Here is a 12,273-nt window from a genome sequence, read left to right as displayed (position 1 = left end):
CATACTTTTATTACTGTCTTTAATTGGAAGGAAAAATGATACAGTATTCTCCTCCTAACTTCTTTTATTGAAAGAAGCTTTTCAGATATAACTAGTAATGGTGAATAAAGTGTCTATAACAATGGCAGAAAAATGAACAATGCTGTTCATAAATCAGACATAGTAATGGTCTCTGTTACCTGTAAAGCAGTGCTGGCCTTTATACAGAAGCCAGTCCAATTGTGCAGGTCAAGTGGCCATTCTGTACTTCTAGAAATGGATGCTATTTCAGATTTAATTTGCCAGCTTTATTGATTCTTTTCTCAATCTTGAACTAGAATTGCCACATATTTCAGGGAGAAGATAGCAATGTTGAGTTTTGCCTTAAGGCAGCTAGAAATCTTGAGTGTTCCTAGTCAAGATTTCATGTTCTGAAGTACATATAACCCTTTCTTCTTACAGTCCCACTGAGACCTCTGGAAAAAGCAAGAGGAAAAAAAGGAGGTAAAATGTGAATGTTAGACATCCATTTAAAAAAAAAAAAAAAAAAAAAAGCATTAAGAATGTTTTGCATGTTTTCTTGTTTTTAAGAGAGATTTATTAAAGGTCTTATGTTAATGAAAATGGCTGTATAATCAGTCACTGCATGTATTTCTGAAAGGAATGTTAATATGCCCTTTGCTGTAGCTCAAAAGGGATGTTTATTTTAAATTTAGTGTATTAACAGAGGAACCTTGCTTTGAAGACAGTGACCACTGTAAATATCAAACGTATTTATAGTTGAATACAATTATGCATTTGTGAACTGTCTTTCAGAGTATTTCTTTCAGCCTATCATGGAGTTCAGAGAGATCACTTGTAATGTCGCCCAATAAACAATAATTGCACGGAGAGCTAGCCAGCTCCTGAAGACAAAGTACCAACTGGGTAGTGTTCCACTTGATGGTGCTAGCCAATGCAGTCTATTGTACTTTTTTTTTGTTTGTTTGTTTTGTTGTTTATCTTTTTGCTTGTTTTTAAAAGTATTTCATTGTATTTTTCAGTCTGCAGCTCTCATTAAAAATGTTGCAACTTGTTTAACAATTAGGAGTCAGTGAGGGAACAGAAAGAAGACTTCCTCAAAAAATAACTTTCAAAGAAACAAATGTAAAACTCTTATTTTTATGAATAAATTCATTATAGAAAGGAAGATATCATGAATGAAAAACCAGAAAAAGTAGTCTACAACTTTTTAACGTTATTTCATTTCCACATTTCTGTAATTCTTATGGCCTTCAGTAAGGTCAGAAACATGTATTTTGAATTGTGTTTTTTGTCATTTTTAGTGAAGTTGTTCTAATAATATTCAGTTCTTTGGTTAGAGATTTTAGCCTAATTACCTCTCTTCCTATCTGAAAACAGAAGTGCCTGACTCACAGCCTGCTGAAATCAGCAGTTCTTTCCTCTGGCTTCAGTGGACTTTTGAGAGAAGATTGCTTAAATTTTAGTAGACTTTTTTTTTTCTGTTCAGAAAAGAGTGAGCTGGAATCATCTCTTGCTGGGTCAAAGGAGGCTCTTATCACTGCCTTTTTCAAGACAGTGATTACACCTTCCTCAGGTTTTATTAGTCTGTAGTGAAATGTTCATGCTTTGTGTACTTAAACTGCAATAAATTGTGTAATGCCAGACAAAAATGTGTAAGGAATTAGTTGAATGCATCCTAGATCTCAGAGAAAAGTGAATATGCTTCTTAGACTGTAACACCAAGGCCATGATGTTTTTCTGTTTCACTCAACTTTTTTAACCTGTGGGTAAATTTTGAGTTATATACAGTAGGCCTTCACTTACATTCTATTTTCTGCATTCTAAGCCATTTGAGTGCTTATGCAGAAGTCACTGTCACTCTAATACTTTGAGAGGCTGTAGAGTAACATAGTAAGATGGCCAACACACTATCTGGCACTGAAGGGCATTGGCTATATGATATATTCTTTGGGACTTGTATGATAAGCCTTTCAAATGATGACAAACAACTTTTAAAATGGCCTGAATAATTAAATATTTTTTCCAAATCTGGCAAGCACATTCTTTTCCCTACGCTCTAACATAATTGGTCATTCCTTTGTGGTCTGCTCACATCAAATCTGAAAACACACCACTGTAGTCAGAGACTATTTTGTCATTTATCCTTTTCATAATAACATGCTGACAAACCTGAAAACACCTCTAAATCCTTGCTTGGAATGTTGAAAATGTAATTTCTTGTAGGGGTGTAGGACCTGTCTGTGTTCCCCAGACATCATTAGAGTTGGCAAAAGTGGGTTCTGAACAATGAAATGATTTGGAAAAGGAAGCTAATCAAAGTCGTTTTGTCATTTTGCCATGACATATTTACACTTTTAGATGCAGCACAAATTAGCGGGATTTCTCTTCATGCTTTTGTTAGAATTTTCTGCATACTTCATTCATTGTCCTGAATTTTCCCAGGCAATTGAAAATCAGCTTCTACTTTCATTTCTGCTCCTGTTAAACCAGGGTAATTATAGAGTAACTCTGTGAAAATCACTCCTGGTGCTGTAGTGGTGTATTTCTTGCATGTTAGAATTCATGATACTTGAGAAAATACTTCTTTTTAATGTGAATGCAGCCATGTGACACGTGGCATTACCTTGGCGTTCACCCTGCACCTTTTTCTTGGTATTCAAGTGCAGATCTGTAGAGAAAAGGAGTCTTCCTCAGCATGCTTGTGAGCGAATCAAACTCCCAAGGGATGCTGGAATGCTTTGACATAATTTTTGTTCTGCAGGCAAACTAACTCTTTGCAATAGCTCTTCCCAAAGGATGTTAGCCAAGGAAAATGCAGTGTAGGATTGTATTGAATAAAATCTCTTGAAAAAATCCAGATTAACAGGTGCTCTAAGTTGTGGCAGTCTGAGAATGGCACTACAAACCTTAAGAAATTTTCTGGGTTTTTATTTGCCTGATTAGTTTTTAATGTTTTAATGTGTCCTTGGGATTCAGCACCTCTGTCAAGTGCCTCCTGCAGCAGGTTATGGAAATACTTTGGCTAAAGAAAGAAGTTCCTTAAAGTGATCCTCACCTTGGCTAGGGGTCAGGTTTTGGAACAGCAAGGTGAAACTATTTGATGGGAACAGACTGCATCTTAAGGGCCAGTGGAGCAGCTCCTGCCTGTCTCAACAGGCACCATGGCAGTGACTCACAGGAGACTCCAAATTTTTCAAAGCCTGTTGGAGATTTCCCAGATAAAAAAACCTCCCTACAAAGAGCCTGTCAGCCTAGCGGTGCTGCCAGGTAAACTGCACAGAAAAAGAAAAGCCATTAAAAACCCTAAATAACCCAGCCTGATGTGTAACTCCTTGTTCTGTTACTGGATAACTTAGAAAAAAAAGCCAAGATAGTAATCTGATGCCAGGACTGCAGAAGGAATCAAATCATCTAGTGCTCTTATGAAACAAGGCTTTTCCCAACAACAGAAAAGGAAACCAGAGAACCAGAATGAGATTATACACAGTGATCTTTCCTCAGGAATTCATCCTGAGCGTTTATTACAGGACAAAAACTGCCAATAATGTTTTTGCAGAAAACACCAGTGTGAAAACTAATGAAATCTGGTGAACTGAGGTGATATATTTCTTGAAAGCAGCAATTTAAAAAGAGATTCTAGGACAATGCATTTAGGACTGCTCCACAGGCTAACTTAGCAGTATTAGAATTTGGAATCTTTTTGAGTGTGTCTTTTAGTCTGCTGAAGTTTAAACCTACCTCAAAGATCATAGAAAATAACGCAAAAGCAAAAAGAAATAGAGGTTTTACCCACGAATATACCCACAATTTAGGTCCTTTTAAGTTACTTATCGGATTTTTTTTCTCTTGAGCTGAGGATGTTACATATCGGCATGAGACTGGTTTTGACTTGGTTAGCTCCATTTTTGCAAGACTCTTAATTGCTTGTAATTTAGCTATGTTGATACATATGGAATGGTCTGAATTAAAATTGCTGCTTAGATCAGATGATCTAAGATCAGAAAATTAGCTGAAGAAACTGAGTTGTCTCATCATCTAAAGCATTCTCCGATAAAGGGGAAAAAATAGCTGATGTCTTTTAGGCAGAAGATTTTTGCTGTTCTCTGCAAAAGAAACTGTCACAGTTGGACGTGCAATATCATTCCTCTCAGCTGGAAGATTAATATCACTTCACCTCTCTTATACATTATTCTCATCTGCTGTGCCAAACTGTTATACAAAAAAAAACCTTAGTTTTTAAATTAACCATTCTCCTGTATGGTTTTTCTACACATTCCTGCTTGTAGCTCCTTGGCATCTGACTTGGAGATTTTTGTATTTTTACTTTGTTTTTCATTGCTATTTCTGTTTTTCAGGGCCTGATTTTTGTGGATTTCTGTAGTAATATCAAGAAAATCTCGTTTATTCTGGGAGTGGCAAGGCTGTATTTGAAATCTTCTGATTGGGGAAAAAAAAAAATAAAAAAAAAAAATAATCAGAATACTGTTCTGAACAATTAAGATAACATGTATTTATGATCACTTTCCCAAAGCTGAATAACAATCTGATGGAAAGTGTGCCTCAATCCTAAATGATAAAATTGAGAAGATTTCTTCTATTTCCTCACGTGGTGTGTGGATTAGTCTGTGGTCCGTATCAAAGCAAAAGGGATAATAAACACACGAGTGTAGTTACACAGGGCTAGAAGTGTTTTTATGTTTGAAGTTAAAATCTGTAGTCAAGAAATTGTAACTCATATTTTTTTGACAGGTTTTGGGCAGAGGGAATTTAAAAAATAGTCTAGTCTATGTACAAGCTTCATTTTTATCAGTGCACTTTTAAACAGCTAGACATGTTTGTCATGAGAGAAATGACTAGGATACGTAATATGACATGTTCTCTCAAATCTGATTTATATGTTGAAAAAAAAATCTAAAAAGGCAACAAAAATATGAGTATTTTAGCAAAATTCCCACAGTAGGGAAGAAGACAGAATTAAGTACTGGGTATGTTTTGACAGTTTATGCTCAAGTTTCCCTTACGTGTAGTGATGCACGCTATCTGTGTTTACAACAGTATATTTCTTTGGATGATGCATTTTATTACCTTTAAATGGAAATAAGTTTTCTCCCCACTTTTCCAAAGAGTTACTTCTGATATTTTTTGTTGTTGTTGTTTGTTTGAAACTGTATATTTTGTATGTCAGAACACAGAAGAAATGTGTTTTTTTAATGTACATTTTAAAATTTGGTATTTAAGTTTGCATTTAGGCATCTTAGACAAAAGCATCTTTCTTTTTCAGAAGTGAAGGAAGACACAAAAATAATTGGATGGGAATTAGAGACTTGAAATAACTCCTCAAAATTTATCAGTAAGTTTGAAAATTCTGTTCCTGGTTAATAAGTTAGACCATAGAAGACCACCGCAATATGATATTTTTAGCACTTACTATGAATTTATTTGGTTTTTACTTTTATTTAAGACACTTCCTTTACTTTCCATGTATCAACAACTAATTCACAGGTGTTTGTTTTCTTTTTTGTCTGACTACATTCTCATGGATATACTCATGGATATACTGCCTATGGGAAGAAACATACACTGGCTATGTTTGTATGGGAGGTCTGCCTTTTATTTCCTCATTTTAGCTACCTAACAAACTTCATCTTTGTTATTAGAGATGAGAAATGTCTGCAGGTAGTTTTGTTGTTGCTTTCATTTTCTGTTAAAGAAATGAAGGATTTGGAAGTGTTCAAATTCATAGGTAATTTACTATTATCAAATTAAAGGGATGTAACAGCAGTTTGTACAAAGCCATCTTATTAACAGGCCTGTAGAAGAGTTTGAAGGCAAACTGGTTTTGTTTTTGATTTTTTTTTTTTTACACTGTCTCAATTATTGATAAGCATTTAATTACAATTATTTTTTTCCTCCAGCTGATGCCATAAATAATGGATTGGATAAAAGGTTAAAACATACCAAGTCAGAAAAGAACCATCAAGATGAATTTGACACACTTCCAAACTCACACACACCTAGTAAATGTAATTTCTGTCAATTAGATCTGTGAAATTGTATGTTTTGGCTTATGATTCTATGATAGGTAGCCCATCTCAGTGTATTGAGTTGTCCCTAAACATACCAGAAACATACCTCACATTTAGCCTATATTTGGGATGCCACAATTGAGTAGATACAAACGTAAGATGACTGCATCATTGATCTCAGTCTCTGTTAAGTAACAAAGGAATTGAGACATTTCCTATTGTACAGAGTATCCTCAGTTCCCTCTATTCAACCTCGGAGGGTCTTCAGATCTACATCCCCTCCCTCCCATAAAATGCTCCCAGAAAGAGATTATTCTGAGAAGGATCTCTCAGGTCTCAGGTTATTATTTTACAAGGTTAGAAAGGTGATATTTTTGTTGTTGTGGTTTATTTTTTTATTTTTTTTATTTTTTTTAAATTACCTGTATTTTTTCTTTGTGATGGGAGTTAATCCAGCTGCGTCCACAGTATATCACTGGTGCAGATGAGACTGCATTCTATATTTTGTTTGAGGGCATCTGATAGGGTGAAGGTAAGGAAGGTGCTGCCCATTGGGTCATTGTTGAGTCTCTGGACCACCAGGCCTCGTGGCATCCCCTTGACCCAAACCTCTCCCCTTGTTGAGCATTGCCAGAATGCCACTATCTTGCTGGGTTGCTTTCCAAATTTTTTACTGCATGCAAAAATTACAGTAACAAAGGAGCCAGTACTAATTTTCAGCTAGCTTTTTCCTTTTCTGTTTCCTGTTCCTTTTTCCTTTATAGAAAAGTACATTAGAGTCCCAAAGTACTGGAACATTAAAAAAAATCTGGAGATCTAAAGCAATTTTAATATGAAGAGATACGTTAGCACTGATACATGACCACAAAGCTAGATATGAACCACTGTAAGTGTGCAGCTACCTTGCAATAGTGCTCAGGAACTTAGAACTCTGATACTTTAAAAACAAATCTCTAGATAGCTAAATAAATTCAGGCTAAAAATGAGAGAAACTAAAGTTCAACTGCACAGAGTAAGATTGTATTTAGCAGATACTTGTGCTCTATTTGAATTATCCACAAGCAAACATACCTGCTTGTGCTAAATAAATGAGATAAATGTGAAGGACATGATGTACGTATGGATGCGTGTACATACATATAATATTAAGTCTATTCATGCTTTTATGCTTTTTTTCCAAACCATAAACACTTTCTAGTAGTAATTTTAATAATTAATTCTGTTGTAAATTTTTTGCTTTTTATACCTTCAAAATGCAACTATAAGACATAAAATATGATATAAAGATACAAAAACATTATCTCTCTTGGAAACACAGTGGAATTGTACGGATGCTTTCATTTCAGTTTCTTCACAGAAGAGCAGTAGTCTGTTTAAATGGAGTTAGAAATTTTCACTCCTTTTCACGCCCTATTATTTTTTAGACTATTCAGTGTTCAGCACATGGCACAGTGTGTGCTGTGCACCTGGCTGCTCTCATTCTCTGGTCCTTGTGCAGAGGGACCTCTGGAAGAGACATGGACTCTGGTGCCATTCTTGTGTTCAGCCAAACCATGAACCTGAGAGACCAGAGCATGCACAATTGCTGTAACTTGGATTATGCTGCAAATGCAGCCAACCTCAAATGTTCACGTGACCATTGTATCTCCCACAGTGCTGCTCTTCTGGTGTTATTCCACAAGATTACTGTGATGAATGTTACAACAAGCAGATTTAAAATCAATAAGAAATTCTCCTGTGGAGCTCTTGAGGCCCCATTCCTTGGGCTAAAAAGACAGTAGTTCAGCATCTTTCAGGATCCAGTTCTATGTCAGGACAATTCCTGCCAAAGTCAATGGAGTTGACTTAGCAGAATTTTCAGTTCTGCAGTTTTCCAGCATGACACCCATACAACACATCTTTTCATTACCCTGTCAACAGCTGACACAAACTGTTATGAGAGAATCTGAGTTTCACCCAGTCGTTGTATATGAGCACTCTTCAGAAGCTCTATAAAAAATCTTACATCTCACTACAGAAATTACAGATTTTATTTTATTTTTTTTTTCATATTATACCTTAGTGTTTTTACTTGTATGATTTCACCTTTATGAAAAAGTAATTTAGGCTGTACATAAATAGATATATTTATTTGGCTTCAACATCTTTGCAAAAACACTACGCTATAGCTGTCGTGAAATGAACTGAATAATTCACCCAGAATTCATAAATCATTGAAGGTGGCAAAATTTCCTCACTTAGCTATATAGCAGATTTTCATTTTGGCTACCTTATTAGATTTAATGTAGCTGCTATTCCAATCAGAAAGGAAAGCAAGAGCCCACTGGGACATCTCAGAGATCAGAAAGTTAGAATACTGTTCATTGTAGGTGTGTGACTGCAGTGTAGTTTTACCTTCCAGTCAGTATGCTGATTATTGGACACAAGGAGTAGAACCCTTGATGGAAAAAAAGACAATGAAAGTAGGGGTGGATTTGTTCAATAACTACCATACAGTGAGATGGGGAAAGTACTGCCCGATACATACAATTAACATTGGATATTTTAATATGTTATTGTTGACCAGTTCAAATGTCTTTCATCTCTCCTGCAAAGATAAAACTACATTCCAATATGAAACTAATGCAATTTAAAATGTTGTTAATGTTTTCTACTCAAGGTTTGTGTTTCTTTAACAGGATTTTAAGATCTCTTAAAGTTTAATTCTCTTTCTGAACTACCCAGGATACGAAAAGAAACTTTTACAAAAAGACAACACAATGTTTGTCAAAGTACTGTATCAACAATCTTATATGTTACAAAATAGCTATTCCCAAAACAACAAAACCCAGAAATCAGGGATCTCTATTGCTTTTTTCCTTAAAAAAAAAAAAAAAAAAAAAAAAGAATATATATACATATATATACGTGTGTGTGTGTGTGTAAACATATATATATGTTTATTATATATATATATATAATCTTTTTTTAAAGTGAACAAACTGAAGTGTTCTGTAACAAGCCCTTGGAAATTCTTACAACTTCTATTCCATGTTTTTGTTTGTTTATTTGCATTTTCCTTACATTTAACAGTTAAAATGGACACCTGGGCTTGCCTAATCTGCTACATTAGCTGTTAGCTGGAAGGCAAGCTAGTGCAGTTGCTTACTAATAGAACAAGAAGACTTTGGGGCAGTGATGTTTTCTGTGATTACCAGAATGCTTCCAGAAACTTTGCTTCCTGCTTTCCTCTAGGCTACCTGCTGAAACATTTAGAAATATTGCATAGATGTTTGTGTGAATTCAGGGCCAATTAGATTTTGACCTCTGCAGGATGTAGTCTGTTCTGCCCAGAAAATTTTCTCTGTAGAACTCCACTGACATACTTTATTTATGATCAGGAAGACACGTGCCTTAGTAGCAAGTCAGTTCATCAATGAAATGTTTCTTAATTACTGGAGTTACCTATGAATGTGCCAGCTGCGGTCATACTGACTTGGGAAGAGGCCCAAATATATGTACATTTATAAAGTTACTGGATGACTGGAACAAGAGTGTTCATTTTGCCTCATATGCATCCTTAAGTGTATGTTACATGTCAGCAACAATCAGATGCCAGCAATATATTCAGATCCTAAACTGAGGAGTGTTCTTTGTTTTGTAAAATGTATTGCTGGAAAACATCCCAGCCTACATAAATTATTCTTTTGGAAAATCTTGCAACAAAAATATTCCTACCTCTATTGTTTCAGCAGGAATCTAGAGACAAAACTCATAAAGGGGGTGTTCAAGGAAAGACTGGATGTTGTGTTGAGGGACGTGGTTTAGTGGGAGCTATTGGTAATAGGTGAACGGTTGGACTGGATGATGTTTTAGGTCTTTTCCAACCTTGGTGATTCTATAAAAATGGAGGCAGGAGAGCAGTACATTTGCAATTGGATTCTTTGAGGCAGATTGAATAAATGCTCAGAAGCGAGCTAGAAACCAAAGAGAATGTGTCCCTTTTTAAACTTTCTCAAATGGCTTTCACAGTAATGGAAAGAGAAGGATTTGTCTGTTTGTTGCCAGTTTTCTGTTTAAAGTACTAAACTACGCAGAAATTAAGACACAAAACTCAGAGATAAGTCTGTAGTTGTGTCTTTTGTCCATTTCTGTCTTATGGCACGTGAAATCATTTGCTGTTTGGAGACTTCTGGATCCTCACTTGTTAAATTGAGCTACAAAATAGATTTTTAATACAACCTCTGAATTTTTCATGCCTTAGTTTGTATAGGGTTTCTATAAAGAAAATACGGAGTGATTACTTTTATTGTTCATGTTTTTTCTCAATAAAAACATATGTGCATAGAGAGGAGAAGGCAAAAATGGAAATTATGGATAGATAGGGTGCTCTTCTGGTCAATTGCTCTGAATTGGTGTAGTTGAGTGGAATGACCCATTTCTGAGGAAGGCAGTCTTCATTTCAGGCTTATTTGTCCCCAGATCGGAAGAGAACTTTGAGATTATCACCATGAGAAATAGCGAATAGTTTTGCTGCCAAGGATTATTGCAGAGCCATAGCCAGGGAGCCTGGATAAGTCCAAATTTATTGTATTTGGCTCTGAAGAGAAGGGTAATCTGTAGAACATGGCCTAGAAATGATCTGGCTAGGAAGATGACTGCCTGAAGATGTGCCCTCCAGAAGTTCACAGATCATGTGAGTGTGGGAGATTGATAAGAGGGAACATGATTACGAAATGTGTTAAATAAATGAGACCTAGACATTCTTCTTCCCTGAAGAGGAGAATACAGAGTAGAATGTCTGGGAGGTATGGGAGAATTTGTCAAACAATATGACAAAGTTTTAAATATTTTGAAGTTTCTAGAAAAGAAAATATAAGGTATAATAAAAATAACTGTAATTCCAAATTCAATAAAGTATATATTGAAAACTGGCAAACAGCTATACCTTATCACTTTGTACTGTGAGATTAGCACACAGAATTTATAGACAGCTGATATCACATCAGCAAGGTGCCACTTTAGACACCTCAAACCTTCCATCAATTTTAAGTGTGGTGGGATCTGCTGAGGAGAAGGAGTCTGGAGGAAAAGTTTTTGAAGAAAGCAAGATGTATCCTACACTTTTATGAATATTTTCAAGGGCAGAAGGAGAATACTTTGAAACTCAGGCTGCAAAAAGAGAGTAAAATTAGGGGCAGCATGATTCAAATATTACTCAAGGTTAGTCAAGATTAGCTGTATGATGAATGTTCCAGAGAATGCTGCATAAATCAAGATAACTAAGATAAATGAAAGCCTAATTTAAAGAGTTTGCTGTCTCTGGGTCAGAACTGGAAGGAACCAAATGCCTGACTGCCAGTTTATGAGGTACAAGAGCAATACCAGGATCAGGGGCAGATCTGTACAGAACCAAGATTCTGGTTTGGGATACTGTGAGCGAAGTGCTTTCCTTCTCAGATTGTAGAAAATCATCAGCGGGGAACTGAAGCTGGACAGCATCATTCATTTTTAAAGATATCCCTTCCTGCAGAGAGGATTTTTGGGTTTTTTAGAATGGTACTTCTTATCCATTTGCTACAACCCTACTCATAACTGTACCTTAGTTACTAGACTTTCCTCTCATTGCACATTCATTCCTCTTTTTATCTTCCTTTCCTCTCCTAGTTATCTGTTTGAATATCCAGAGGATGTGATCAGAAAGGTCTGGACTCCTTTGCCTCTATGTTATGCAAAAATTGAGGAGTTCTGTTTAAAGAAAGATAAAAAAAAATCACCAAGGAAAATTGCATTTCTTAAAATCTTGTGAGAGTCTCTCAAGAACACAGAGGGGAAAAAGTCCTGTATTCTGTGGATAAATTCTCAGTGAAAATTCTCAGTGAAGAAAATCTGTAATGCATTAACTTTGTTCAACAGATCCAAAATTCTGCTGGAACAGCTGAAAGTCCAATGAAAAATGGTAATACTGACAGCGTTTGACAAATCACTCAGGTAAAGATCTTCAGACACTAGGTGCATGAAACTTGAAAAAGAATTTGAATCGTGGTCAGGTACAGTAGGGGGAATAAACTCCACGTGCCTTAAAAATGATAAATAAATCTGGGGTTCCTGAGTATGAACTGCATATTGTGATTAGATGATAGCTACTGGGAGAAGGTGGCAACTAAGTGCCTCCTGAGCTTCTCTCAAGTGGGGTAAGACTGATTTGCGGTTATAGTCAATGCAATGAAGCCCAGGGAAAATCAGTTCCCACTGTCTATCTACC

At 35.9% G+C, this 12,273-nt stretch overlaps 1 long non-coding RNA gene across 1 annotated transcript; it reads left to right on the top strand.

Annotated features, from left to right (window-relative positions):
* Positions 1–439: 439 nt before the first annotated feature.
* On the top strand, positions 440–12,000 carry LOC107321685. Its single transcript, XR_001558625.1, has 3 exons — positions 440–483; positions 5,285–5,353; positions 11,925–12,000. It is a non-coding gene; the product is annotated as an uncharacterized LOC107321685 (long non-coding RNA).
* The last annotated feature ends 273 nt before the right edge of the window (positions 12,001–12,273 follow it).

This window comes from Coturnix japonica, chromosome 1 (genome assembly GCF_001577835.2).
Source record: "Coturnix japonica isolate 7356 chromosome 1, Coturnix japonica 2.1, whole genome shotgun sequence".
Taxonomy (NCBI): domain Eukaryota; kingdom Metazoa; phylum Chordata; class Aves; order Galliformes; family Phasianidae; genus Coturnix; species Coturnix japonica.
The sequence above is the reverse complement of the archived record's forward strand: the minus strand, read 5'-3'. Positions and strand labels throughout refer to the sequence as shown.